Source organism: Sturnira hondurensis, unplaced genomic scaffold (genome assembly GCF_014824575.4).
Source record: "Sturnira hondurensis isolate 20B ecotype Veracruz unplaced genomic scaffold, ASM1482457v3 Scaffold0008782, whole genome shotgun sequence".
NCBI classification, from domain to species: Eukaryota; Metazoa; Chordata; class Mammalia; order Chiroptera; family Phyllostomidae; genus Sturnira; species Sturnira hondurensis.
In genome coordinates this window covers 7,782,050-7,805,331 of record NW_028081413.1, presented here as the reverse complement: position 1 = coordinate 7,805,331, position 23,282 = coordinate 7,782,050, and the positions used below count along the sequence as shown (strand labels likewise).

General features: G+C 40.4%; 1 protein-coding gene across 2 annotated transcripts in view; it reads left to right on the top strand.

Moving 5' to 3' along the window:
* Positions 1 to 647: 647 nt before the first annotated feature.
* KATNBL1 (katanin regulatory subunit B1 like 1) overlaps positions 648 to 23,282 on the top strand; it is a 51,645-nt gene continuing 29,010 nt past the window's right edge. The window contains exon 1 of one of the 2 annotated variants that reach the window (XM_037056143.1): positions 648 to 781. The gene's annotated coding sequence lies outside the window, so the exon portion shown is untranslated. Of the gene's footprint in view, positions 782 to 3,636; positions 3,811 to 23,282 lie in introns of those variants that run through there. The other variant, XM_037056144.1, reaches the window with a different exon arrangement.

The following is a 23,282-nucleotide window of genomic DNA, read 5'->3' as shown; positions in this document are numbered from 1 at the left end:
GAGTGTACCCCATTCCAAAGAGGCTGAGCCTGCTTCCTGGGGACAGGGTATGCATCATACATATTTCTTGTGCTCTTATGAGTCTGACAGAGTCTGGCACATATTAGGAACCAAAAAAAACCCAATAGCTAACAATTATATAGTGCTTACTATATGCCAGATACATTCCTCTAAGCATTTTATGAGTTTTAACTCATTTAAAACTCACAATAATGAGTCAGCTACTACCATTATCCCCATTTTACAGATGGGGAAACCAAGGCACGCAGGAATTTATATGACTTACCCAGTGTCACGTAGCTCCAGAGTCCATGCTTTCAAATACTTTGCCTTAGTGCATTTAAATGAGAGTGAAAAACTCTCTCCCTGCACTGTATTTTTATAGATGTTTGAACCTCCTGGTGCAACACTTAAGGTACTGTCTGCCCTACTAGATTGTCATTAGCGCAGGGTCATTCTTTGACTTTTACTACCCTTAGTTCCTAGGGCAGTATTACCGCGTAGTACCTTGGCTAGTGTGCCTACCTGTGGCCACCAGAGGGCACTGTAGCCACACGTCCTCTTTCCCCTCTCTTCTGAGCGCCTCAAGGGGGCGGAGCCAGCGCTGGGCGGAGCCTGTGAGACGCCCAAGGGGGAGCAATCCCGGCGGGCCGCGCGCGTGGCCGCGTTTGAATGGCTGTGAGAGGGGCTCTGCCTGGGAGCGGAGGGACTCTCTAGGCTTCCGGGCGCTGTTCGTCTGCGCCGGGGCTGGGTTGAGGTGCCAGAATACCATGAGGCGCCGGTAAGTGACGGCCAGGCCCGGGCGGTCCCCGCGTCCACAGCTGCCTTGCCGGTGCAAGACTTCTCCTCGGGCCTGGCAGCGCCCAGGGTCCACCTGCAGGCCCCGCGGGGGCCTGGGCTGGAGCTGCGGCGGGGCTGTCGGGTCGGGGAGCGGGGTGGCGAGGCCGCGGTTTCCGGGGTGAGACCCCGTGCCCGGCCGCGGTGTGGGAGCTCCGGTCCGCGGGCGCTGGAGGCGTGGGAGGGCACGAGGGGTCCGGGCAGGGAGAGGCGTGGACGGAACCTGCTGTCACGTACTTATCTTCGGGCGGAGCCGACATCTGCACCCCGGGGAGGGGGAAGGACGGAACGCGTGAGGCGACCTGTTTGAGGACAGGTTTTCCCGAGAGCCGCCTAGGCCCGGCCTCGGAATTTCCTTATTTTCAGAGGGCTTCTTGGCTTCCTGACAGATAAGCTTTTGTTTAGCAGGACGAACACTTGACATTACTGCATAAGAATTGCAGATTACAACTTTAAAAGCCTCATTGTATCTTCTAAAAAGTTCAGTAACCACCTAGGCTTTTACTGCCCTCTTAAATTTGGCTTAAGTTATGGAGATAAAGAGTTGATTTGTGTGTGTGTGTGTGGCTTGTAAAGTTCCTTGAAAACAGAGTTGCCTGTGTCAGTTGTTTTGCAGATTAAAAAAAAAAAAAACCTAACAAAAATTCTGTAAAAATCACCAGTTTAGCACCATCAAAAATTCCGAAAAACTAGTCCACGTAATAGCTTAAACTTGTACATAGCTTAGCCTGCTTTTTGTAAAACCAGCTCCAGACTTGAATCAGAACTTTATACGTTGAGGATTTTACATGGCTAATAACTAACATTGCAGTAATAACAATGGCTACTGTTTATTTTGAGCTTTCACCCCGCAAACGCTGTTTTGAGAGCTTTGTTTGGGACAGGTACTATTAACTCCATTTGACAAGGAGAAACTGAGGCACGGAGAAGTTAAGTACCGTGTGTAAGTTTGCGCAGCAAATGTTGGGACCCAAGCAGGCTGGTGACTGTTTATGCTACTCTGTCGCCTCCTTTGTATGTGGCTTTTTTCAGTTCCCAAAGCACTTTCATTTCATTTACTTCTCTTAACTTGGAATGTAATATACATATGGGTAAGGGGTGTTGGTTGGTGTCCACATATATTCACACTGTAAAATCGAGTGGTGTCTGCTCTTGTTGACCATACCTAAGTTTTATGCACTGAGCAAAAAATCCATTGGGTATTTTAAGATAAATGGAGTTCGTGAAGTTCATGTTTGTGTTTCAGTTAGTAGTTTTAATTCCTTTGTATCATTTTCTGAAAGTGTGGAGAACAGTTCAAAATCTACATGTTTCTGAAAATATGTCATTATATACTAATGTTTTTATTCTGAAAACTTATCAAGTGGTTACTATGTACTTGGAGTGATTAACTGTTATGAAAAGAAATATGGTTCAAAAGCAAAATCATTTAATAAGAAAACAGCAGTTTACACTATTAACAACAGCATTTAAATTCATTCATCAGTTATCCAGGTTTTGATTGACTCTGTGCCCATCACAGTGTCAGCCTAGTGGCTATACAACAGAAATGTGCCTGAGCAACAAACCTGAAGGAGGTTGGTCTAGTTTGGGTATGAGATTAACACACACACACAGACACACACACGTATGTCTGTGTTGGTATAGTGGGTATATGCTGAACCGAACTGAGCAACTCAGTAAAGCTTCTGCAAAGAGCTGACAAGTGAAGGATGGATATAGGCCATTGAATAGAGAAGTATGAGTGGGGAATTTTAGTGAGGAGACTGTTCAAAGACTTGGAATTGAGAATGAAAATGATTTTTCTAGGGAACAGTAAATAAACCTTGTCTATTTGGAAGGTTCCTACTGAGAAAAATAAGATGTGGGCAAGACTATGAGGAGTATTGTATAAGACATATGACAAAGAAATTTATACTTGAGATATATAGATATCCAGATATATATCTAGTTATAGATCTATAGACATATCTATAGTAGCAGGCAGAGATGATTTTGGAAGTTTTAAGGCTTTTAAAATGGATGGTTCTCTATGGGGGCAATTTTGCCCCCCACCCCAGGGAACATTTGGCAATGTCACAAGAGGGGAGAGGGGAGGTGCTACTGGCATCCAATGGGTAGAGGCCAGGAATGCTACTAAACATCCTAAGACAGGATAAGCCCCTTCGTAAGAAATAATTACCCCAAGCATCAGCAGTCCCGGGACTGAGAAATGCTGTTTTAAATGGATCGTTTGTGTGGCCATCTCTGCTTCCATGTACTGTAGATATGTATGATGAATTTTAGGAGCATGAGTGCAAGCAGTATTCAAGTTGGGGAGAAGGCGGCTCAGACCTCAAGAAGAAAGAAGGCTGTCGGGAGAGTCCTGGGGGAGGGAGAAACTGGAGGACATAGGATGAGACCATGAGAATGGACAAGTAGTGGTAAAATGAGACAATTATTTAAATAACGTTTCTTCTAAGTTTGAAAATAATTCATGTTCATTGTAGGAAATTTAGGAAATGTAGAAAGTGTCAGGGGAATAACAGTTATAACCACCCCCCCAAACGGGAAGAACAGCTTGTCACCATTTTCATGTAGAGTGGTTCCTTTCAAATCTGTTTTTATGCTGATAACTAGTTTTCCTTTTATAAAACTAGAATTATATATTTTTCTCCCAATGGCAGTTGGGCATTTTCTGTTTTGTTTTTGACTCGGTGTATCATGAGTATTTCTCATTTTTCATTCTTTAAAAAATGTTCTTTTTAATGGTCAGCCTGTTTTTTGTATGTATTCTTTTGAAATTGGAAATTTTGCTTTGTGTTCACAGGAGACATTTTGAAGGAAGAAATATTAGAATATGATGACTGATTAACTATAGAAAACAATGAGGGAGAAAGACTACAGTATCTCCAAGGTTTTAAAACTGGGTCGCTAAAAGAATGGTGGAGCTACTGAAATAAATTGGCGTTCTTACAATACTTTTTATCTTAGGTAGGTAAAGTGCTATTCACAGAGACACATAACGAGATTTCAGTGAGGACCCTTGATACCCAGCACCTCATATCTTGCTAAAACTCCTATAATTTTCCTTTGTTTTTCTTTTTGTTTTTTGTTTCAAGCTTATTTTTCAGTTTCTTCTTAGCAAGTCTTCTTCCCCTTTCCTCGTCTTGGAATGGTTTTTAGAAATACATTTTCTATTAGAATCCTAAATAAGGCTCAAGTTTGTAGGTGTTGATTTTTACTTTGAGCAATTAGGGACTAGTTTGGGATTTTTAAATGTATAATGTGCTACAGTTTATGAGCAAGAGGTGAGTATAACTTCATGGAGAGGAGGAATTATCTTTAAATACACTTGGCCAGTGATGGGATGCCTCATAACATCATACCATACATTGTTATTTCATCAATCTTTACACTTGTTAATCTGTAGCAGTTTGTTTGGTGCTTTGTGGAAAATGTATTTAGGAAAGTAAATTTTTTTAAAAAAGCACCTTAAACCTAATACAGGTGGTGTACATTTTTCAAATTAGATAGGATATAACTTTACATTGTTGGATTAAAACACTGTGTTTTCTACTTTGTGTTCATCTCCAGGTATCTTCTGATAGCTAGTATCCATTACCTTTGGGCAAGTGTTATATTTTCTTCTTTGTTCTTGGTACACAATGAGGGTAGAAATGGAAGAGGAGTGAATATTAAGGGTCTATTTCCAGTATAGTAAGTTCAACAACAGGTGACTATTAGACACTCACGTGGAGCTGACTTGTGGGCATTTGGAGAAATGAGTCCAGAGTTTAGAAGGAACATTGAAATGAACTATTTTTCTTTTTTTTAAAAAAAATGAATATGTTAAATTTGATTGCAGTTAAGTCTTGAACCTGGGAGTCATTATACCTCCTTAAGGCACTATTTGACTCCTCTGCTGGAAAAGGGAATATATTCTCTAAGAGAAGGGGGCATTTTTAAACTTCAACGTATATTCTGATTTCAGCCCAGGCAACATAGTGGTAACAAACTGCTGTAACTGATAGGGAAATGCAGTAATTAATCAATCTAAGCATTGGAGTATAAGAAAGATTAAGAACCATTGTTATAAAAGGACTTGAGCATCATCTTTTGTTGATTTCTTTAATTCTGCAAGGCCAATATACCCTTATTTCACGGTCTTAGGGTATACTTCTCATACTGACCAGGTACTACAAAAATTAGGCACAAGTGTTAATAGATGTGTAATAGATAAGTCCCAAATCTTGAAGATTGGTGTTAAAATTAGTTTATATTAATTTGTCTTTTTGAGAATCATAAAGTTTGTAGGTATATCCTTCCGTATGTAGGAAGTCTATCTTAAAAGCATCAGCCGTGGCTGGCGTGGCTCAGTGGACTGAGTGCGGGCCTGCAAACTGGAGGATCGCTGTTCCTGGAGGATCGCTGTTCAGTTCCCAGTTGGGGCACATGCCTGGGTTGCGGGCCGGTTCCCAGTGGGGGATGCTCAAGAGGCAACCATGCATTGATGTTTCTCTCCCTCTCTCCTTTCCTTCCCCTCTAAAGATAAATAAATAAAATAAAATAAAATAAAATAGCATCAGAAATACCTTTAGTAACTAAACAAGGGCTCAAAAAGGATCCTTAAGGTGACTTATTTTGTATATGTGTGTATATACATTTCCATTTATGAGTTTAAGAAGACAATTAGAAAGGGTTAGACTGTTTTTCCTCCCTGTGAATATTTCCAGAAAAATAACTGGAATAGGGATACTGAGTAAAACAAGCTAGTAAGATAATCATGTACTTGGCTTAAGAATTGAAGTCTTCCAAAGATTCAGGTGTTTATTTAGCCATTTAAGATGTATAGTATAGTATTAATACATTTTAATTTTGTTAAAACATAATACATGATATTTAAATACAAAATTTTGACAGTCCAAAAGGGAAACATCTCCCTTTCACCTTATCCCCCAGCCACACATAGCCTATCTCTAGAAGTGACCTTTGTCCCCAGTTTCTTTCTTTGAATATCCAGAGATATTCAGTGAATATACAAGCAATGACTCGTGTACACATTTTGTTTTTAGGGTTTTTTTATTTATTGTTATTGATTTGAGAGGGGACGGGGAGAGAGACAGACAGACAGACAGACATCAACTTGTTCTACCTATCTATTCACTCACTGGTTGATTCTTGTATGTGCCCTGACCCAGGATTGAACCTGCAACCTTGGTGCATCAGAATGGTGCTCCAACCAACTGAGCTACCCAGCCAGGGCCACATTCTGTTTTTATCTGAGTAGTAACATGCTGTTTTATACCTGCCCTCCCCTTTACAACTAATGACAATAAGTCGTAAAGTCATTGAAAAAATTAAGTCTGTTGTTCCAAAACCACTGATAAAGGTAATGATAAACAACCACCTAGCTCTCAGAATTTGGTTAACTCCTTTTCCCATTAATCCTAATTCTTTAATGTAGTGTGCTCAGTGGCCCTAGTTATTAAAACTGAGGAAGAGGTGGTAAGAATGGCAATTCCCCTTTAGCATCAATTTTGTAATTTTTATTTCAGGGTGACTTGGTCATAAAAAAGTTGGAATTCAGTTTGGTCTAATTGATTATAGTGATGTGTAATCATATTGTCCCCACTGAGTTTTCAGAAATTTGTATTTTCATGCTTGACCTGCCTTCCTGAATTTGACATTATTTTTTACACCAGCCTTCCATGGAAAACTAAATGAAGAGAAGGTGGTATGATGAGCCCTGGCCTGTTGGCTCATTTGGTTGGAGTGTTGTTCTGTGCACCAAAAAAAAAAAGGTTGCTGGTTTATTTTCCCATCAGGGCACATACCTGGGTTGTGTGTTTGATCCTCCCAAGCATGGGTCACGGATGGGCGGCAACCAGTCTATGTTTCTCTCTCTCTTCCTTTCCCTTTCTCTAAAATCAATAAACATATCCTGGGGTGAGGATTTGCAGGGTAGGTGGGAGGATGAGTCATCATTCATCCAATAAAAAAACTGTCAGGGTTTATTTCAGGTTGTAGGTGTTTTGAGTTGTTCTGAACATGGAACCAGAATGTGACTTAATTTTATAATTTACAGTGACTATTAGGCTCTGATAACTTGGTAAATTCATTTCCTCAGTAGGAATAAACCCAGCAAGTCTATGAGACATTCCTGGAAACTTACTGGGGCACCCTTCACCCCAGACAGTGCATGAATGAGCCTGCCTGGCCCTGGCTGGTATGGCCTAGTGGGTTGAGGGTCAGCCTGTGAACCAAAAGGTGGCCCTTTAGATTCTCCATCAGGGTAGGAGCTCCTTCTTTCTTTCTGCTAGGTAGTATTCCATTGTGTAAGTGTACCACAGTTTTTTGATCCACTCGTTTAGATCCACTCGTTTACTGATGGGCACTTAGGTTGCTTCCAGCACTTGGCTATTATAAATTGTGCTGCTATGAACATTGGGGTACATAGATTCTTTTGGATCGGTGTGTCAGGGTTCTTAGGATGTAATCCCAGCAGTGGAATTGCTGGGGCAAAGGCAGTTTCATTTTTAGTTTTCTGAGAAAATTCCATACTGTTTTCCACAGTGGCTGTACCAGTTTGTGAGCCCACCAACAGTGTACTAGGGTTCCCTTTTCTCCACATCCTCTCCAACACTTGTTTGTTGATTTGTTTATGATGGCCACCCTCAGTGATGTGAAGTAGTATCTCATTGTGGTTTAATTTGCATCTCTCTGGTGGCTAGTGATGCTGAGCATCTTTTCATATGTCTCTGGGCCTGGCCCGCTGTGTGTCCTCCTTAGAGAAATGTTTGTTCAAGTTTTTTGCCCATTTTTAATTGGGTTATTTGTCTTCCTGGAGTGGAATTGTGTGAATTCATTATATATTTTAGAGATCAAACCCTTGTCCAAGGTATTATTGGCAAATATGTTTTTCCATATAGTTGGTTCTCTTTTCATTTTAATGCTATTTTCTTTAGCCATGCAGAAGCTTTTTAATTTGACGAGGTCCCATTTGTTTATTCTTTCCTTTATGTCCCTTGCTCTAGGGGACCTATTGGTGAAAATACTGCTGCGTGGAGTGTCTGAGATTTTCCTGCCTATGTTTTCCTCTAGGACTTTTATGATGTCACAACTTATATTTAAGTCTTTGCCACACCATGGATGGAACTGGAGAGCATTTTGCTAAGAGAAATAAGCCAGGGAGTTAGGGACAAATACCATATGATCGCACCTTTATGTGGAACCTAATCAGCAAAACAAATAAGCAAGCAAAATATAACCAGAAACATTGAAATGCAGAACAATCTGACAGTAACCAGAGGGGAGAAGGGTGGCAATAATGGGGGGGGGGGTTTAGGAACAACGTAAAGGACACAGATAAAATCAAGGGTGGGTAGATGTAGGAGAGGGAGGTGGGGATGGCTGGGGTTGGGGGGGCGGTAATGGTTGGGGGGTAAATGCAGACAACTGTACTTGAACAATAAAATAACTTTAAAAAAACAAAGGAAGCTGAAAAGAAAGTACTTTTTCTCTATCCTGAAAAAACAACAACTAGACAAAAAAGAAGATTCCCCATCAGCGCACATTCCTGGATTGTAGGCGGGGTCCCCAGTTGATGGGTATGAGAGGCAACAATAGATATATCTCTTCCTCTCTTTCTCCCTTCCTCCTCTCTAAAAATAAATAAAATCTTTAATAAAAAAAGAAGTACTGCCTATATTTGTTTTTGTCCTTCTCTTTTTCTCTCAGTGTGATTCACCTCTTTCCCCCAGTCCATGCCTTTTATGACACATTCTTTCAAAATGTTAACTTTCACTTAACTAACAGTTAGGTCCCTTCTAGACTCTAGAAGGGACTTAAAGTCTCCAAGCAAAACCAGTCAACAGAGAGGACTTCCGCCAAGGTGGAGGCGTAGGTGGAAACACTGTGCCTTCTCCTACAACCAAGTTTGAATACAACAAAGGTTTGGAGAACAAAGACGCAGCCAAAGAACAGAAAATTGAACTATACGGAAGTCCAACAACAATGAACCGTTCTACCGGATGGGTAAGAGGGACGGAGCCAGCAGCAGAGCAGGGTGGGGCAGGAAGGATCCTCCCCCCCCCCCCCGGGCTCCCAGGCATCCAGGGTAGCGCCGGCAGCCCTAGTGAGGGCTTGGGACTGCGGGAGTGAGAAGTAACACGGATCACGCAGCCCCCAGCAAGGAACCCAGCAGCGGCTGACTGCAGTCGCACATTCGCGAGCAGTGGGACAAATCACGAGGCACGCAGTGGCAGCGGGAGGAAGCAAAGGGTGGCCGCCATTGCCTTCTTTTGGCCCCGCCCCCACATACAGGGTCATAACCCAGCGACTGGGTTGCCCGGCCCTGGTGAACACCTGCTCCTCATACGTAACAGGCCCGAACAATCCAAAATATGGCTCAAGAAGAACTCAAAGCCCCAGAGCCCATAACTCTAAGTGACCAGGAAATAGCCAAACTCTCAGATGCACAATTCAAGACACTGGTGATCAGGATGCTCATAACTGGTTGATTATAGTCACAAATTAGAGGAACATATGAAGGCTAAACTAATTGAAATGAAGGTAAATGCACAGGAAACCAATAGTGATGGAAAGGAAACTGGGACTAAAATCAAGGGGGTGGACCAGAAGGAAGAAAGAAATGACCAAACAGGAAAGAGTAAAGTTACAAGAATTCAAAAAAATGAGGAGAGGATTAGGAACCTCCAGGACATGTTTAAAGGTTCCAATATCCGAATTATAGGGGTACCAGAAGGGGAAAAGAAACAGCCACGAGTGGAAAATTTATTTGAACAAATAATAAAGGAGAACTTCCCCAGTCTGGCAAAGGAAATAGACTTCCAGGAAATCCAGGAAGCTCAGAGTCCCAAAGAAGTTGGACCCAAGAAGAAACACACCAAGGCACATCATAATTACACTTGCCAAGATTAAAATGAAGGAGAGAATCCTAGAAGCAGCAAGAGATAAGGGGACAGTCACCTACAAAGGAGTTCCCATCAGACTGTCAGCGGATTTCTCAAAAGACACCTTATAGGCAAGAAGGGGCTGGAAAGAAGTATTCCAAGTCATGAAATCCAAAGACCTACATCCAAGATGGCTCTACCCAGCAAAGCTTTCATTTAGAATGGAAGGGCAGATAAAGTGCTTCTGAGATAACGTCAAATCCAAGGAGGTCATCATCACCAAGCCCTTATTATATGAAATGTTAAAGGGACTTATCTAAGAAAAAGAAGATAAAAAATGTTAACAGTGAAAGGACTGCAAACTCACAGTTATTAAGAACCACACCTAAAACAAAAGCAAACCAAGAAGACAGCTAGATCAGGAGCAGAACCATAGAAATGAAGAACACATGGAGGGTTAGCAACAGGGGAGCGGAAGGAGGAAAAGGGGGGAGAAGGTACAGAAAATAGCATAGATGGTAGGTAGAAAATAGACAGGGGGGAGGGCAAGAATAGTATGGGAAATATAGAATCTAAAGAACTTGAGACACGTGGGCATAAACTAAAGGGGGGTATGGTGGGGGAGGGGATGTGTAGGGTGGAGGGGAATGAAGGGAGGAATAGAACAACTGTAATGGTATAATCAATAAAATATATTTTTAAAAAATTTAAAAATAAAAAAAACAGTCAACAGAATCTATCATTACTATGTCAGTATAATAGTATCTTGTATAGTTTATAACAAGTACAGTTAGCATACTACTTACATTGTCACTTTTAGAGCACAGGTGTTTGCTGCCTTTGTTAACTCCCCTCCCCAACCCCTTGCTCAGATACATCTGAGAAAGAAATGTCACACTTAGGGAATCATGTATCTTTTAAATATGATTTCACATTAAAGTTCTTTTGGGGGCAGGCGGGGGGGCTTATTTTTTAGTTTTTGTAATAAATTATACCTGCTCTACACTGGGTTACATGATTGTTCACCTCAATGTGTGTTTTTTTTAATTTTTATATAATGAATTTTAGAGGAAGAGTAAGTTGGGGGAAATAAACATATTTTTCTTGTTCCATATACTTAACATTCATGATTTGACTTTCTTAATTGATTCTAGAGAGAAAGGAAGGAAAAGAATCATTGATTTGTTGTTTCACTTATTTATGCAGTCATTGGTTGCTTTTTTGTATGTGCCCTGACCTGAGATTGAACTCACAACCTTGGTGTATGGGTCTGACGCTCTAACCAACTTAGCTTACCCAGCCAGGTCCCAACATTTGTTTTCAACACTCTTGGAATAGCCATATGAAAATTAATTGATTAAAATGAGGAGAAATACTGGGCATGTCCTGCTATACTAGAAGTCGTTACTAACCACAAAATGACTCTGTGTAAATATCTTTGCTTTAAACCACTCTCTTCTCCTTAAGAGCAGTTTTCTTCCTAAACTCTTTAGGTAAGTCATAGAGCAGTGCACTGGGCAAGATAGGTCATAATGATTGCTGGGTTTTGTTTCTCCCATTTAAACCCTGTGGTGCTGGTGACAATGTTACAACAGGAAAGGGAAGTTTGAGGGTACCTGCAGAAGTGAGGCACTCTTGGTATTTTATAGCTACATCATAATACCAAGAGGTCTTATACCTTAAAGAGATTCAGGTCACTGAATTTTATAATTTTACAATTATTTTATGTTTCTTCACACAAATTCTGAAGAATTTTTGTTTTGAGGCTTAAGAAAGTATTTTCTGTTAGTGTTTGTTTTACATTAAAACTTTATCCTTTTATTTAAAATGTAATTATTTTACTGTAGAAAGTTGATACAGAAAAGAAAGGAAATGATTCAACCTAATACTGTAAAAACAAAAAGAAAAAAGGTCCAACTGTAATACCACTTTTCAGAAATAACTTGTATCCTTGTATACAGAAGAAACATAACAGATTTAGGAACTGGTAGTAAAATTTGCCTACAGTACAAATCATGTTTTTACACCAAAGGCAACTTGCTTCATTAGTGACGTTTACGTATAACTTAATAATACCTAACATTTACAGAGTGATTAACCCAGACATCATGGTAAGTAGATTCTTTTACTTATTCCTCACAACACTAATATGAAAATAGGGAATTCAGTAGGTGGCCTAAGATCACGTGACTAGTAAATGGTTAAAGCAGGACCCCAACCCAGGAACTCTGACGGTAGGACTTGTGTTTCCCATTACAACAGACTGCCTAGTCATTTCGGTTTAGTCATATAAGAAAAGTACAGCATCATGTTAAATCTTTCAACAGCAAACTACAACATGATATTGTTTATTGTCTTGTATTTTCAAAGATAAAAAGTTGATAATACAGAATCTTCTGTTATCAGGGGCATTAATAATGTTCATTCTACATTTCTAGTGGCAGAAATCTGGATGTAGAGGGCAACTGCCCAAATTATTTCTATATATAAAAAATAAATACACCCATGAGTTAAAACATACTCATTTAAATCACTTTCAAATGTTTTTATTTTTTATTTTTTAACCATGTTTTATTGATTGTGCTACTACAGTTGTACAATCATTATCCCCCACTTTATTCCTCTCCACTCTGCACCTCCCCCACTTGCATCCTCCCCCCGTAGTTCATGTCCAAGGGTTGTACATATAAATTCTTTGGCTTCTCCATTTCCTATACTATTCTTAACCTCCCCCTGTCTATTTTCTACCTACCATTTATGCTTCTTATTGCCTGTACCTTTCTCCCCCATTCTTCCCCTCCCCCTCCCTGTTGATAACTCTCCATATGATCTCCATTTCTGTGATTCTGTGCCTGTTGTTTTGCTTCATTTTTTTTTTAGGTTCAGTTGTTGATAGTTATAAGTTTGTTGTCATTTTACTGTTCATATTTTTTATCTTCTTTTTCTTAGATAAGTTTCTTTACTATTTCATATAATAAGGGCTTGGTAGTGATGAACTCCTCGAACTTGACCTTATCTGAGAAGCACTTTATCCATCCTTCCATTCTAAATGAAAGCTTTGCTGGATAGAGCAATCTTGGCTGTAGGTCTTTGGATTTCATGACTTGCAATACTTCTTGCCAGCCCCTTCTTACCTGTAAGGTTTCTTTTGAAAAATCAGCTAATAGTCTTATGGAGTCTCCTTTGTAGGTAACTGTCTCCTTTTCTCTCACTGCTTTTAAGATTCTCTCCTCCTCTTTAATCTTGGGTAAAGTAATTATGATATGCCTTGGTGGGTGCTTTCTTGGTGGGTCCAACTTCTTTGGGGGACTCTATGAGCTTCCTGGACTTCCTGGAAGTCTTTTTCCTTTGCCAGATTGGGGAAGTTCTCCATTATTTTTATTTTTATTTTTTATTTATATTTCGAGGGGAAGGGAAGGAAAGAAATATCAATGTATGGTTGCCTCTTGTGAGTCCTCTGCTGGGAACTGGCCTGCAACCCAGGCATGTGCCCTGACTGGAAATCGAACCGCAATTGTGTGGTTTGCAGGCCCGCGCTCAATCCACTGAGCTACACCAGCCAGGGCTCCATTATTTTTTAAAATAAGTTTTACATTTCTTGCCCTTCCTTTTCTCCTGGCACCACTATGATTCAGATGTTGGAATATTTAAAAATGTCCCATAGGTTTGTAAGCCTCTCTTCATTTTTTTGGATTCTTGTTTCTTCATTCTGTTTTGGTTGAATGGTTCTTTCTTCCTTCTGCTCCAAATTATTGATTGGAATTCCAGTTTCCTTCCCATCACTGTTGGTTCCATGTACATTTTCCTTTGTTTTATTTAGCATAGCCTTCATTTTTTTCATTAATTTGCGACTGTATTCAACCAGTTCTGTGAGCATCCTAATTACTAGTGGTTTGAACTGTGCATCTGATAGGTTGGCTATCTCTCTGTTGCCAGGTTGTATTTTTTCTGGAGGTTTGATTTGTTCTTTCACTTGGGCCATTTTTTGTGTCTTGGTGCGCCTGTTATGTAGAAAGGGGTGGAGCCTTAGGTGTTCACCAGGGTGGGGCAACCCACATCTCTGTGTTCCGATGTTGTATGTGGGGGAGGGGTCTGAGAGGGAACAGTGGCGGGTGCTCTGCTCTCTGCCAGATTTCAGTCACTTCTCCCATACCCACAAGCAAATCGGGCCCTTCTGGTGCTGATTCCGGGGTGTGTGGGTTTGTGTACGTCTAGGACCCTGTGGGTCTCTCCAACGAACTCTCTTTTGAGGCTGGGAGTGTCTCCTGCTGCCGCCTCAACCCCCATAGGTGTTTTCAGTCAAAGGCTTTGAGGCTCTATTTCCCTGCATTAGGATCCTGGGTGACACAGTCTGTCCTGCTCCCCAGTTGTTCCTCCCAGTTTATCTGCACACAATGTGGGACCATCTAGTCCACCAGCCACTGCTTTGCCCCAGTCCTCTCTGCTCAGCCGCCCGTCTCCATCCCTCCTACAAGTTGGATGAATATTTTGTCTTTAACTCCTTGGTTGTTGGACTTCCACAGAGTTCAATTTTCTGTCAGTTCTGGTTGTTTTTTGTATTTAAATTTATTGTCCTTTTGGTTGTGTGAGGAGACACAACTTGTCTCCCTATGCCTTCTTCTTGGCCAATAGTCCCCTAGAAAATGCAAACTATACTTTAGTGACAGAAAGTAGATCAAATGATTGGGGAGAGATTACAAAGGGTCATAAGAAATGACAGTTTACTAATGGCTTCATGGGTATATATGTATAGGTGTACGTATAAATATACTTTAAATACATACAGTTCATTATATGTAGTAACTTCAGAGTTGCAAACAACTCCTTAATCATATATCCAGCCACCATTCAAAATTATGTTTGTTACATTTTTTAAGTTTTTTAAAATTAGGATCTATGCAGTGTCCACACATTGTATTCAGTTGATACAGTCTCTTAATATATAGGGTCCTCCTCTTATTTTTATTTTATTTTAAATCTTCTAATTATATGCTTATTTTATTTATTTATTTTTATTCTCACCTATGGACACTTTTTTTACATGAGGACACTTTTTCTCTTGCACATCTGTGCAAGAGAAGCACTGAGTGGCTGCCTCCCAAACTAGAGAGAGAGAGAGAGATATTGATGGATCCCTGACTGGATTGAAAACTGCAACATTGTAGTGCACTAGACAACACTTCAGCCAACTAGCCCCCTGGCCAGGGCCCACCTCTTTATTTTTTCCTTGCAAAGTATTTGTTGAGGAAACTAAGTTTTGTGTCCCAAAGATTTTCAATTTTTGTGTATTTATCTCATGGTAGTGCTTATTAGGTTCCCCTCTGTTTTCTGTATTTCTATTAAACTTGTTGGTGACAGATGGATGAGCCTGGATAATGCTCAGGTTAGATTTTTTTGCAAGAATATTTAATAGTAGTGCTTTGTAGTATTTCCTGTGTGTCACATCAGGAAATATAATAACATCTGCTCGTCTCCTTTTCTGTGATGCCAAAGTTGATTTGTGGTTTGGATGTTGTCAACCTGATCTATTCATTGAGAAATTTCCTATCATCTTCTATATCAGTTTTTGTTTTCTATTTATACTCAGATTGAATAATCATTTCTAGAGAACTGAAAATACGGAAATAAGGAAAGCTCTAGATTCTGATTTTTTTTTTAGTACATAAGAGTTTTACTATGATTGCTTAAATAAAGCACTTTGTGTCATTTCATTTGTGCGATTTCCTATTTAGTTTTCGGAACTCAAATCTACTGTGACCTGAGATACATTCCTGAATGTTTTGGTGCCTCTCAAGTTAGATGCGTTGGTGCTGCTTTTTTAGCAACCTGTACTATCTGTTCCTCTTTTATAGCCCGTAATTATTTTATATTTATTGGCTTTCTTGTCATTCTTCCCCACTAGACCATGAGCTTCTTGAGAAATAGGGCATGTACTTTTTTTTCATTCATTTACTTTTTATTAAACTTATTGGCATAGCATTGGTTAATAACATTATATAAATTACAGATGTATGACTTTATAACATGACATCTGTTTACTCTATTGTGTGTTCACTACCTAAAGCCTAATCTCCTCCCATCACCAAATATTTGATCTCCTTTACCCTCTTCATCTCTCCTCTACCCCCTTTCTCCTCTGGTAATCACCAATCTGTTGTCTGTATCTATGAGGGTTTTTTTGTTTGTTTGTTTTTTATTTAAGACATGTACTTCCTATTTCTTGACACATGGTAGGTACTCAGTAAAGGCATGTTGAATTGAATACATATGCTTTCTTTATCATTTTTTTAAGATTGTATTTATTTTTAGAGAGGGTTGTGGGGGGAGAAAGAGAGGGGGTTTCCTGTCACACACCCTCTACTGGGGACCTGGCCCATAACCCAGGCATGTGCCCTGATTGGGAATCAAACTGGTGACCCTTTGGTTCACAGCCTGAGCTCAATCCACTGAGACACACCAGCCAGGACTCCTTTAATCATTTTTTTAATGAACCTTAAATTTCCAAGACTTTGATTGTGATGATGCTCATTTGCTCACTGGATGATATGCTGTGTAATGTGTGTGTGTGTGTGGGGGGGGTGAGAGAGATGTTTTGTACGTATTTAAATTAACTGAGTTGTTAAATTGCCTTTCAGGTTGTGTATATAAAAGTATGCAGTTAGTTCCTGCCCATAAGTAGTTCAGCAGTCTAGTTGATGAGAGGAAACACACCTAGATCAGGTAGTGCCAACTTGTTTGTAAATTGTTTAAGTTCTAAGCTATGTGTTATTAACTTAAGTGCCATAGAAAGATGGTAAAGGAAGAGATCAATGAATATGGGAACCAAGAAATGCTTCAGAGAGTTCCCTGGCTGGGTTGCTCCATTGGTTGGAGCATCATCCTGTGCACCGAAGGTTTGCTGAGGTCAGTCCCCAGTCAGGGCACATACTTAGGTTGCATGTTCAATCCCAGTTCAGGGTGCATATGGGAGGCAACTGATCCATGTTTCTCTCCCACTTCAATGTTTCTTTTCCCCTTCTCCACGCTCCCTTCCTTTCTCTCTAAAATTAGTAAACATTCCTGGGTGAGGATTTTTTTTTTCAAATGCTTCAGAGGAAGATTTGAACTCAATCATTATAGTTGGAGGCTGTGGTGAAATGGCTAGGGGGGAAAGAGACTTTTCAGGAACAAGAAACAATTTGGTACCATAGAACCCAAGCATCAAGAAAGATAAGAAGTTTTAATAGCAAAAGCTTAAAAAATGAGACCTAATATTATAAAATGTGCTTTCTGTATTTACGGAGGCTTACAATGAGTTTAGGAGTCCTTACCTTTTTACATTTCTTTTTTGTAAAGCTTTAATGTGGTTAATTTAAGTTTCCTCCTTCTTATAAACCAACTCCCTTGATCTCTCTAGTTGGATAAAGGGATGAGGGGGGGAGTAAACAAGTTAACAACTTAATTATTATAACAAGAGAATATTTATAGTGATCAAAGTGATTTTAAAAGAGAAGTCAAATTCTGGGGAGAGAAAGCACTAACACTGGAATGTCACAGAGATCAAGGAAGTCAATTTATGAGAAGATGGCAGAAACTTAAACCGTGTTAAAGCTTTCACACGAAGAAACAGGAAAAGGTAATGACTTCTATACTTACTGTACCTTTTGCAACAGCATGGATAGACCTGGAGAGTATTATGCTAAGTGAAATAAGCCAGTCAGAGAAAGACAAATACCATATGATTACACTTATATGTGGAATCTAATGAACAAAATAAACCAGCAAACACAATAGAAACAAACTCATAGATAAAGAGAACAGACAGCTGTCAGAGGAGAGGTGGTTGGGGCAGGGGCGGGGTTAGGTGAAAAAGGTGAAGGGATTAAGAAGAAAAATAAACTTAGAAACACACAATAGTATAGTGATTACTGTTGGGAACCACTTTGCCTGGTTTCAGGAGTTGTAACTGCCCCCCATGGCTAAGGATGAGTGAGTAACCTCCGGAATGCGAGCCACTTAAGGAGACAAAGCTTGTCCCCTGCCCCCAATGCTTGGTCAGTTAGTCTATGATGGGTACAGCCCCTCAGAGGGGGGGCAACCTAAGCCAGACACAATCACTTGGGAGGCTATCATGGAAGGACTGGGGTGGTGGCTGCAACAAAGGAGTGATGGACGCTTGTACCCCCGGCTATTTTGACATAGCTCAAGTCCCCATTTCCATCTGGGAGAAGTGCTTCTTGGCTCTAATCCACTTAAGCCTAAAAACCTATGATGGGGAAGGTGGTGCAGCCCTTTGCTGGCTAGATCAGGATCTGGGGTGATCAGGCCTAAGAAAGAATATGTAAAATCCTGTGAAACCTGCTTTGTTTAGAATGCTCTTATTTAAATAATAAGGGTCCAAGCAAGACATTTGTTCTTCAAAGTTTTATGGCTCTTTAGCTATCTGACCCTGACTAAGAATAAGCCCTCATAGTTCTTTGAATGCTACCTATTGTTTGATCCTTACCTATATTCTTGTGCAAACAAACCCAATAAAAGCCCCTTGAGGAAGAGGCTCTTGGCCTTTCTCCTCTGAGAGATTGGCCACCTCTCCTCCCCAAGCAGATCATGTCTTGGTAGTTTCACTTTCATCCGTGGCGGAGGTGGGGACTTGTGGGCAAAGTTGCCCCCACAGATTACCAGAGGGAAAGAAGACTGGGGGGAGCTAGAAGAGGGTAAAGAGGGAGTAAATTGTGTTGGAAGGAGACTTGACTTCGCGTGGTGGACACACAATGCAGCATACAGATAATATAGAATTGTACACCTGAAGCATATATAACTTTATGAACCCTAATAATTTCAATAAAAATAAGAAAAAATGACTGCAGGCTTTCTTACGCTCTTGGAGTGAGGCAAGCTGAAAACACAAACATCTTTACTTTTATAAATGAGGAAATTGAGGCTCAACTGTTTCCAGGGTCACATAGCTAGTTAAATGGGAAAGGTGGACATTTGAACATGGGTCTGTCTGACCTAATCTTTTAGCTATACCGGCCCGTCTTAAGGTTGGATGAGTCTTTAATCTTTCACCCAGGTAGTGAGTTGTAATACCTACTATAGAGTGAGCAGAAAGCTTTCCAGAGAACTGGAAGAGGCATGGGAAGCCTAAAGGCCTTTGCAGATGGAGTTTTTAACTCCCACTGATCTCCAAGTAGGGTGAGAGGACTCACCCCACTTTGATGTACACAGAGGGCATTGAGTGCATTTACCTTCCTCAGGGCCAGACTCAGCCCATGTGGCTGACTAGAACAAAGACGAAGCCAGAAGGACTGGTCTTAATAATCACCAGTCAAAAGAGAAAAATTCTAGATGCTTTGAGGAATGTTTCTGGAACCTTCAGGGCTAAAGGGTAGACCAATTTCCTAGAGAAGAACAAGAACAGATATGACCCCTGTGTAGCCATATTACTACTGGCGAGTGCTGAGTGTCCAAGGAGCCTAGTGAAAAGCCATAAATGGCATGTGTTCTGCACTCCAATCTTTTGAAGCCAGGTTATTGATGCATATTTACATGAGTTTTGATGTATATACAATATGGTCACTACCCCAGACAAGATATAGAACATGTTTCTCACCATGAGAGTAACATGTTCTGTATCTTGTTACTATATCTTCTGTATCTGTATCTTGTTCTGTATCAGACAGTAAATTGTCTCTTATCCCTTTGTAGTCAACTTCTACTTTCCCCTAGACTCTGGCAGCAACTGATGTTTTCTTTCCTGATAATACTACCTTTTCTAGAGTGTCATAAAAACAAAGTTATACAGCATTTAGCCTTTTAAATCTGTCTTCTCTCACTTAGCATAATGCATTTGAGACATTCTCATATAGTCTGTGTGTATCAGTAATTCATTTCTTTTTACTTCTGAGTAGTTGGTAATTTTTATAGAAAAAATACTTTAAAATCAGTCTAGGAAAGTAAACATTTGAAATGAGTTGGGGTGACCAGACATCTCAGTTTGCTTGGAGCAAAACTGGTTTATGCCTGTTGACTCAGAATAATTTTTAATACTGCCTTCCACTCTCAAATGTGTCTTGATTTGGATGATATGTTATATGGATGATATAAACTGAGTGACAAGATACAGTTTACTTGCCCTACAATGTTGTCAAATTTGCCTTCCAAAATACCAGAATCATATATATTTATATTTTACATAACTATTAGTGAGTAATATTGGCTGTAATAACATACATGTAATCTCATTTTGATCTTTTTTAAATATATTTTATTGATTATGCCATTATAGTTGTCCCATTTCCCCCTTCATTCCCCTCCCCCCTGCACACCCCCTCCCCCACCATTCCCCCCCTTTAGGTTATGTCCATGTGTCACAAGTTCTTTAGATTCTGTATTTCCCCTACTATTCTTGCCCTCCCTCCTGTCTATTTTCTACCTACCGTATATGCTACTTATTTTCTGTATCTTCTTCCCCCTTATCCTCCTCCCACTCCCCTTTTGCTAACCCTCCTTGTGATCTCCATTTCTGTGGTTCCGCTCCTGATCTAGCTGTCTATTTACTTTGCTTTTGTTTTAGGTGTGGTTGTTAATAACTGTGAGTTTGCTGTCCTTTCACTGTTAACATTTTTTATCTTCTTTTTCTTAGATAAGTCCCTTTAACATTTCATATAATAAGGGCTTGGTGATGACAAACTCCTTGAACTTGACGTTATCTGAGAAGCACTTTATCTGCCCTTCCATTCTAAATGAAAGCTTTGCTGAATAAAGCAATCTTGGATGTAGGTCTTTGGATTTCATGACTTGGAATACTTCTTTCCAGCCCCTTCTTGCCTGTAAGGTCTCTTTTGAGAAATCAGCTGACAGTCTGATGGGCACTTCTTTGTAGGTGACTGTCCTCTTATCTCCTGCTGCTTCTAGGATTCTCTCCTTCATTTTAATCTTGGCTAATGTCATTATGATGTGCCTTGGAGTGATCTTTCTTGGGTTCAGCTTCTTTGGCACTCTCTGAGCTTCCTGGAATTCCTGGAAGTCTATTTCCTTTGCCAGCCTGGGGAAGTTCTCCTTCATTATTTGTTCAAATAAGTTTTCCACTTGTTGCTGTTCCTCTTCTCCTTCTAGTACCCCTATAATTTGAATGTTGGAATGTTTAAAGATATTCTGGAGGTTCCTAAGCCTCTCCTCATTTTTTTGAATTCTTGTTCCTTCATTGTTTTCTGTTTGGTCATTTTTTTCTTCCTTTTGGTCCACTCCATTTATTTTAGTCCCAGTTTCCTTCCCATCACTATTGGTTCCCTGTGCATTTCCCTTCATTTTATTTAGTTTAGCCTTCATTTGTTTCTCTAATTTGTGACTAAAATCAACCAGTTTTGTGAGCATCCTGATCACCAGTGTTTTGAACTGTGCATCTGAAAGGTTGGCTATTTCTTGGTCACTTAGAATTATAGGCTCTGGGGCTTTGAGCTGTTCTTGAGTCATAATGTTTGGTCTATTTGTACCTGTTATATATGAGAGGCGGAGCCTTAGGTGTTCGTCAGGGCTGGGTGACTCAGTTGCTGGGTTGTGACGCTGTATGTGGGGGCAGGGTCAGAGAGGGGCAATGGCACTTGTTCCACCCTCTCTCTTGGATTTCTATCCCCTCTGCTGCTTCCTGCAAGCAAATTGGTCCCTTCTGGTGCTGGTTCCTGGGTGTGTGGACTTGTGCATCCTCCAGGACCCAGTGGGTCTCTCCAATGAACTCTCTGGGAACCTGGGAGCCTCTCCCAGCACCTCAACCCCCAAAAGTTTTTCCACTTGGTAGTTTTTTAGGCTTTAATTCCCATCACTGGGGCCCTGTGTTGCACGGTCTGTCTCACTGTCCATTTTTTCACCTGGTTTACCTGCATGTGAATGTGTGACCGCAGTTAGCCAGCCACCTTGTGCCTCACTGAGTCTGCCCGTTGCTATCCCACGCTGGGATCTACCAACCGCCGCCTGCCCACCCGGGTCAGTCCAGCAGCTTTTCCCTGCTTGACCCCGCTCAGAGTCACTGACTCTGTCCCTCTTACCGGTCTGGATGAATGGTTCATTGTTGTTGGACTTCCGTGAAGTTCAATTTTCTGTCCGTTTTTGTTGCTTTTTTGTTACTAAATATTTGTTGTCTTTAAACTTGGTTGTGCAAGGAGGTACAGTGTTTCCACTTACGCCTCCATCTTGTCTGGAAGTCCTCATTTTGATCTTTACACCCATATTTCCATTTCCATTAGAGATCACAGATTCAGAATAGAATAACCTGCCAAAAATCATAAGCTAAAAAAAGATAAAACCTTCATCGTTGCCCAGGGTGGTGTGGCTCAGTTGATTGTAACATCGTCCTATAAACCAAAAGATGGTGCTTTCTCTCCATCTCTCTCCCTCCCTTCCCTTGTCTACAAAATCAGCGAGCATATTCTAGGATGAAGATTTAAAAAAACATACAAAAAACCTGCATTGTCTATCAACACATTCACCCTTAATTTCTCATCTTAATTGAAAGGCAGGCATTATGACATATTGGTTGAGAGTAGAGGCAATGGCGACAGAATGTGTGGGTTCTAGTCCTGACTCTCATAACTTTCTTGCTGTTTGACCTTGGGAAGATTATGTAATCTTTCTGTTTCAGTTTCCTCATCTGTAAAAAGGGCATAATATATCTACAATACCTATGGCAAGCATATGGTAACCTTTTGATAAAGGCTAGCTATTATTATTATTTTTTAAGATTTTATTATTCATTTCTAGAGAAAGGGAAAGAGAGGGAGAAAGAGAGAGAGAGACATATCAATCAGTTGCCTCTCGCACACCCCCAGCCAGGGACCTGGCCTGTAACTCAGGCATGTGCCCTGACTGGGAATCAAACCAGTGACCTCTAGGTTCACAGTGCATTTCCCTTCATTTCATTTAGTTTAGCCTTCATTTGTTCATCTAATTTGTGACTAAAATCACAAACCAGTTCTGTGAGCATCCTGGTCACCAGTGAGCATGTTCTAGGATGAAGATTTATAGAAGAGTGCTAGTTGAGGCCAGCACTCAGCCCACTGAGCCACACCAGCTAGGGAGGCTAGCTCTTATTTTTAATATTATTGCTACTTAATTGACCAATACAATGGAATCTCCCTCAACAAAAAACTTCCCATCCTCCCCATATTAAAAAAAATCATGGGAATGTTTTGTTCTTTTCCCCTTCTAATTAAAAGAATATTAATTTCTAATAGTAAGGTACCTGATTATGAAGTGTTTTTCTACATTTAGATGAATAGTTTAGTCTTGGTGTAGTAAATCAATTCAACAAACTGTGTTTCTTATAACATCTGCATCTTTCAAACTTTATGTATATCTGGCAGAATTTTAAAAATAGGATGAGGCCTAAATTACGCAGGGTTAATAAAATTATGCAGCCTTCTCGGAGCCTCAGGCATTTAGTAGGAAACTATTGGAAATTTGAGGATTTTGCCATGAATACTGTAGGCAGTGGTTATGAAGGATGATTTATGGGACCAGGAACAGAATGGTGGCAGGAAAGTCAAATGGTTCCTACAGTTATTTAGGCTTGAAGTG